This window comes from Eucalyptus grandis, chromosome 10 (assembly GCF_016545825.1).
Source record: "Eucalyptus grandis isolate ANBG69807.140 chromosome 10, ASM1654582v1, whole genome shotgun sequence".
NCBI lineage: Eukaryota > Viridiplantae > Streptophyta > Magnoliopsida > Myrtales > Myrtaceae > Eucalyptus > Eucalyptus grandis.
In genome coordinates, this window is record NC_052621.1 from 36,967,481 (window position 1) to 36,974,230 (window position 6,750).

Here is a 6,750-nt window from a genome sequence, read left to right on the forward strand (position 1 = left end):
AATGTGAAGTCTAAATAGGACTCGATAACCATTTATCTTACCATAATAATAGAGCAGATATTTTTATATCTTATCATGTCTGTCATACTAGGATATTTAATTGTGATATTTAGACACAATATAGCAATATTGATTAGATAAATCTGCCAAAGAATGCTTTATCTAGTAACGGAGAAAACATGGTCATTCACCTTTATGATCTTAAAATATATAATGTTTCGACTCTCTCACAACTTTTATGAAATTTTAATGTGACTAGAAAGTTGCGAAAGAGAAGGAATTTTGATCCTCTTACTATTTTCATGAAGGTTCAACGTGAACTGGAGATATTTGTAAGGCCTATTTCTTTACATGTGTTTCATTGAAGAAATGGTACCTTCTTCTTTGGGGAACAATTACCTATAAAATCTCACATCTTGTATTAGGGATGATTTACATCTTCGAATGATCCTGATGGCGATAAGAAAATAAAAGTCAAATGCTACTTAAATGAAGAAAATGGTGGCGTCGACCTGGGCATGTACAAAATAACTAGAACATAGGATGAAATGAAATTATAATTTACTACTTAGCATGGGATTTTCTAATATACCCCTCTTAATTTTCATAAAGCAATGCTAGTAAAGCCAATTTGCCTTGCTCTACAAGCAAATTAATTGGAGAGAGCACAAGTGATTAGAAAGGTTCTTTGGATTAAAGTGTCCAACGTAAACGCAAGTCTTCAACAGCAAATACAAGAACACATGGAATTTATGCCATGCATATAAAAGAATTGCCCAAAAAGCCCTAAACCTATTCAATTTTAAACTTTTCAATTTTGTCAATTAGGTTTTAAATATTTTTACATTTTGCTCATTGAATTGAACCAATCAATTTTAATTAGAAATCATTGACGTGGACATTGATAGCCCTACATGTCAGCTAATACTAATGTGGACAACTTTTAATAATATTTTAATATCTATAACATATTTATTTTTTTCCATTTTTTTCTTTTCTTCTCTTTTCCTTCTTTCTTTTTGTCTTTTTTAATTCATTTTCACTTATATTCTTCTTTATATTTATCCTTTTTTTCCTTTCCCCCTCCATTGGGCCTCATTGATGGCCAGCGAAGTTTGTCAACCTTAGGCAAGGGACACTTGGGCCTAGGCCGATGAGGGGAGTGCCTAAAAATAGAGAAGATGAAAAGAAGGAACAGAGAAAAAAAAAAACAGAAAATAATGAAGAAATCAAAAAAAATATTAAAATGTTATTAAAAATTGTCAATATTAATGTCAATCATGCAACATGGGACGATAGACATCTACATCAGCAATTTTTCAGTCAAAATTGATTATATGAACTCAATTGGCACAACATGAATAAGTTTATAACTCAATTAACAAAATTAAGATGTTTATAACTGAAATGGCAAAAGCACAATAGATTTAAGACTTTTTTGGACAATTTTCCCATGCATGTGTATCGCCAAGAGGAAGCAAAATGAAAACCAGAAGAAAAAAGTTTCAATTTGGATTTGATGTTCAAGCCTATTCCCTCAGCACATCGAACTCATTTTGGTTGAGAACAAGGGCACTTGAATGACCCGGCATTCAATTTACTCAGAAGAACCCGGTGATGGGTAACGATCAGACACTTCACATCGATCGTGCGTAGGTTCGATTCTCGCTGCTAGTGGTCTCCCATTAATAGGCCATGTGCAAGTCCAGCAGTCCTCAAAGTAGGTTGGAGGCACATGCCTTGCCTTTCCCTTGAAATGGAGTAATCTCCCTCCGACTAAAATTTTTGTTAAAACACAAACTCGGAAAGATTACGATTAATAACGACAAGGCAGGGGAAGGGACGGAATTAGATTAGGTTTGACCCGACTATCGACCCATCCTAGTTCTATTAGGTTTTGAATGTGGTTGGTTCTCAACTTCAAGATGGGTTAATGGTCCATTACGGGGTTAGTTACTGAAATAAAAGAGCTTGTAAAGTCTTAGGCACGAAACAAAGAAAATTACAACAAATTCTGACGAAATACACTACATAATAAATGAAAATCAGCAACAACTACCCCTTGGGCCCGCCTCTGCTTGTTGAGCTTGAGACGGATTTGGGATTTATCAAGGTAATATGTGACCCAAATTCGATTAGTCGTTTCTTTCTTTTTTATATTTTCCAAAGCATACTTGGTCTTTAAATCTCAAATTAAAAAAACACTGACGATATATTGCCAAACCATCAGATAACTTTAAGAAATGATCATTCCAAAATGTGAAATTAGGCTTTGAAGAAATATGTTCGATTTTTATCAATCTTGTTTCTTGGGGATTTCAAAGTTATCAAGTAGTTTTAAGTAAATTTTTTTTTTTAAAAAGCATACTTTAGCGAGAGTGAATTATTTTTCCGAAAAGATCATGAAAAAACTGGTGCGACCTGCTTAGCCATTAGACATTCTTGATGTCCATATGAAGTTGGGCGTTGAAGTATGTTAGAATTCGATTCTCATGGTCCCCAAATTTAGAAAACAACTAGGGTGACTTTATTCGAAAGTTAATGTATGTGATTCATTTCCTTTTATTAGGTGTAACGTGGCCCCAGTTCATATTCAAAACCCAAGATTAAAGCGACGATCTTTCCTAAATATGCAAAAACTCTAGAAAGGCTTTCTTATTTTCCCCCCACAAGAGGAAAAGTCAGGCTCGGCCTCCAGTTCTGGCACCAGCTCAGTTGCGGCATGTCCGAAAGTCACTTTCTTTTTTCCCTCGTTGCGGAATCACCTTGATAGAGTATTCCGTACAATTAGTTTATCTTCTCTTGCTCTCGCGCACGTGTCTATATCAACATTCACTTGTTTTGACTTTGGAGTGCCATCGCAGAATAGAAGCTTTCAACAAATGGCCAGCCCCGCAGATTACAGTCCGATCTTGTGCTTAGATTAATAGGATTACTTAATAGGTGTTACAATAGTGCTTTTTCATGGGTCGCGAATAAGGCGACTGTTGTGGAGTTCCTCGACAAACCCTTTCGACAACACTAAAATTCAACCATAACAAGCCTCCTTCCAAATTTTCACAAGAGCTTCATAACCCTAATATTACTCCTATGTCTGTCATATCCGATCGTCAGCCGGTAATTTACTCATTATTCATACCATAAACTTTGTACCTAAGTCGAGAACCTACTAATCAGTTTGTTAGAGCTGAATCTATGAGATTCTTCATTTTCGCCTAGATTCTCCGGATCTTTCAAGATTATGCATATATGTGGCATATCATGCATATCCTTGATTGATCCTAATTTATTGTAATTGAAATTTGAATATCTTATTATCTTAGATAGTTATCTTGTAAAGTTTGTAGATATCTCATGTCCTTGTCATCATGAAATACCTACAAAATCACACAATTCTCTATTCTGAGTATTCTTGTCTCAACCGAATATTGTAAATTCTGATGTAAGTTAACAACTTATTCATCTATACACTAGTACATTTAAATATAAGTCGGTAATTACTAATACGTAACAAGGTTTTGGAGTTTACAGGGTACCGGCTATTAATGCAGATGCGATTTACTATCATCTCATCTATGAAAATGACATTGGCAGGACCAAGCAGCATCTTACCTAAAAATTAAACAGTTTCATTTACTAAATTTAAGTTGCTTCTAGTTCGAAAATGTGGTCACACGCTTTACCCTCAAAACATACCCCTCAATTTTTCATATCCGACGATCGTATCAGCACAGATTTCTAGCCTTAAAATCGGGAGAGAAAACTTGGGCTTTCAAGTTCTGCTGTTTCTCTGCCTGCATGATTTTTAGGTGTTTCTTGTAAAAAATTACCTTAAGAATATAATCCATGATAACATCAGCCTCTGACCTTTTGCTGCTTCTGCCTTTGGACTTTTGCATGACCATGAGAACATTGCATAAGAAAAACCAGATTGTTCTAAGAATTTCAGTGATCATAGCAACTCCTCACCGAAGTTCGACTCCAAAATCATTTGTTCCTCATCAATTATTTCGTGCGGTTAACTCAGGCTAGTTTGTTTAGCAGAAATGTGACATTTTTGGAAAATATTTTTCAGAAAGCCATTTTCTAGAAAATGATAATATTTTTCGTTGTTCGATTGAAACCTAAAAAATAAATTAGAAAATATTTTCCACCATTTAATATATGATTTGATTTTCTAGGAAAATTGACCAAAAAAAAATCGAATTTTTATTGTTTTAATTATTTTATTTTCTTTTTATCTAGAAAGAAAAATTTTAAAATAAATTTAAAGAAATTTAAAACACTAATTTGAAAAAAAAAAAAAAAAAAAAAGGAAAATGTCTTGGGTGAAAGAAAGTGCTTGGTGTAGAAGCGAAAGAAAAAGGATGGAGTGGAAAACATTTTTTCTACTTTTGAATGTGTTTATTCAATTGGAAAAAATGTTTCATTGATTAGTTTATTTTTCATGAACCAAATACCGAAAATCCATCATTTTTCCCACCTAACGAAACCTTAACTCATTTCGCTAGGGAGAAGTGTTAAAAAGTCCTAAACCTTTGTATTTGTGCTAATTTAGTCATAAACATTTATTTAGTGCCAATTTAGTCCTAATCATTTTTTTACTTTATCTTTCCGGCAAATTTTGGCCAGATTTTGCTGACTGAACACTAGCAAACTAACGTGGCCTTATCGATGCTAATGTGGACAACTTTTTAATATTATTTTAATATTTTTGAATTTTTGAAATTTTCTTTTCTTTTTCTTTTTCTTTTTCTTTTTTTTTCTTTTTTCCTTCTCCTCCTCCTTCCTCCAGCCAATCGCCGAACCTTAGGACTAGCCGGAGGACGCGTTTGCGAGGCCGCCAACCACTAGTGAGCCTTGTCGGCCACCTCGCCAATGGCCGCAAGGGCGGCCTCACGCTAGGCGATGAGGGTGAGCCTCGGTGGGCGCCGCTGGCCGTGATTCGGCAAGGTCGAGCCTCGCCTACGGGCCGAAGGAAGGAGGAGAAAGAAAAAAAAAAATTAAAATTAAAATTTTTTAAATTAATATTAAAAATTATCCATGCTCAAGACCGATTGAGCCACGTCACGGTCAAGACCCACTCAACAAAATCCGACCAAAATTGATTGAAAATGACTGAATCGGCACTAAATAAAAAGGTTTAAGACTAAATTGACAAAAAAAAAAATGTTTATGACTAAATTGACACAAATACAAAAGGTTTAGGATTTTTTTAACACTTCTCCCCATTTCGCTGTTTTTAACTGGAAAATCAAGAAACAACTCTAGGTACTCCATGTTTATTTACCTTCACGAAGATATAAATATTAGGATCCAGATTTACATTTTGCTACTTTCTTTCTTCTCGACAACTCTAACAACAAATCTACATATGCCGCCAAAGAATCAGCATTTCTTATTCGAAGAGATTTGTCCAAGTCAAACTCAAATACGACATTTGTAAAAATATCAAAATATATATTTATATTTATATATCAATTCGAATTCACTAACCGTACCATGATCCAACATCCTAACATCTTACAAAGAAGGCCAAAGTGTCTCTCATTGTCTTTTCTCATCGAGTTGGCTTGTGTAAGCCATGGTTCTTTGGGGGCACAAACTCATTCAAGCCATGTCCATTGGAACAATATTCAAATCTTTCGTATAATTGAATAATACTTTATTTTATCGTATGAAAGGTGAAAATCCACAAAAGAAGGTTGGATTTAAGTGAAAGGTTGCTTGTATTAAACCCATTGTACTTTTGCGACACAGAATTGACAGAAGCGTGGTCTTGTCTCAACCAAATATTGTAAAATCTAATCTAAATTAACAACTTGTTCATCTATACATTAGTACATTTAAATATAAGTCGACAACTTGCATAACGAGGCTATGAAGTTTACAGGGTACCGGCTATTTGTTACCACATTTGCAATTTACTATCATCTCATTTATTAAAATGACTTCGGCAGGCCCAAGAATTGAACAATTTTAGTTACTAACAATTTGAGTTGCTTCTAGTTCTAACATGTGGTCATCCACTTTGTTCTCCAAAAAATACCCCTTAATTTTTCATATGCGACCATCTCATTTGCACAGATTTTTAGCCCTCAAATCTGTAGATAGAACATGCGCATTCAAGTTCTGCTATTTCTAGAGATAAAATAAAAAATAAAAGGTCGATTCTCTCTCGTTTGGGGAGGTTTCTCTACCAATATGGATAGCTTGCCCTAATTTTCCAAACCCTAACAAAACCCTTCCTTATCCCATGCAAACATGCTTCGTCCCCCAAATGATCTCTGTGGAACCCCTGTGCATACTATGGCATTTCGCAATAATCGACTCTGTTGCGAAACCCTTTCGACAAAACCCATGGCTAACAGACAGTAATATTTTCGCTATAGGTGGAATTTCCAGCATTTCCCCCTTTTTATCCTCCGCAGTCTGCTCTTGGCTTCCTTCCGTGTGCTGCTAGTGGCGACTTGGTTGAGGTGTTAGTATTTTGTCTTTCCCAGTTCCTGTGCTCACTTCTGCGCCTGTGCTTACTTCTGCTCGTTCAGGACTTCTCTTTGAGCAATGTGAGTTTTCTGAACTTTCTAGGCCATGGTCCTTTTCTGGCCACTAGCTGATCCTCAAACCTTGGGAACTAAGTACCCCGGCACAGTATTGTCTTCGATTCTTGCGCCTTTTGGATACAGGTTCATGGACTACCAATTGAAGGAAGGACGAAAGAAGTAATCAGAAAGATAGCTGAGAATGTGG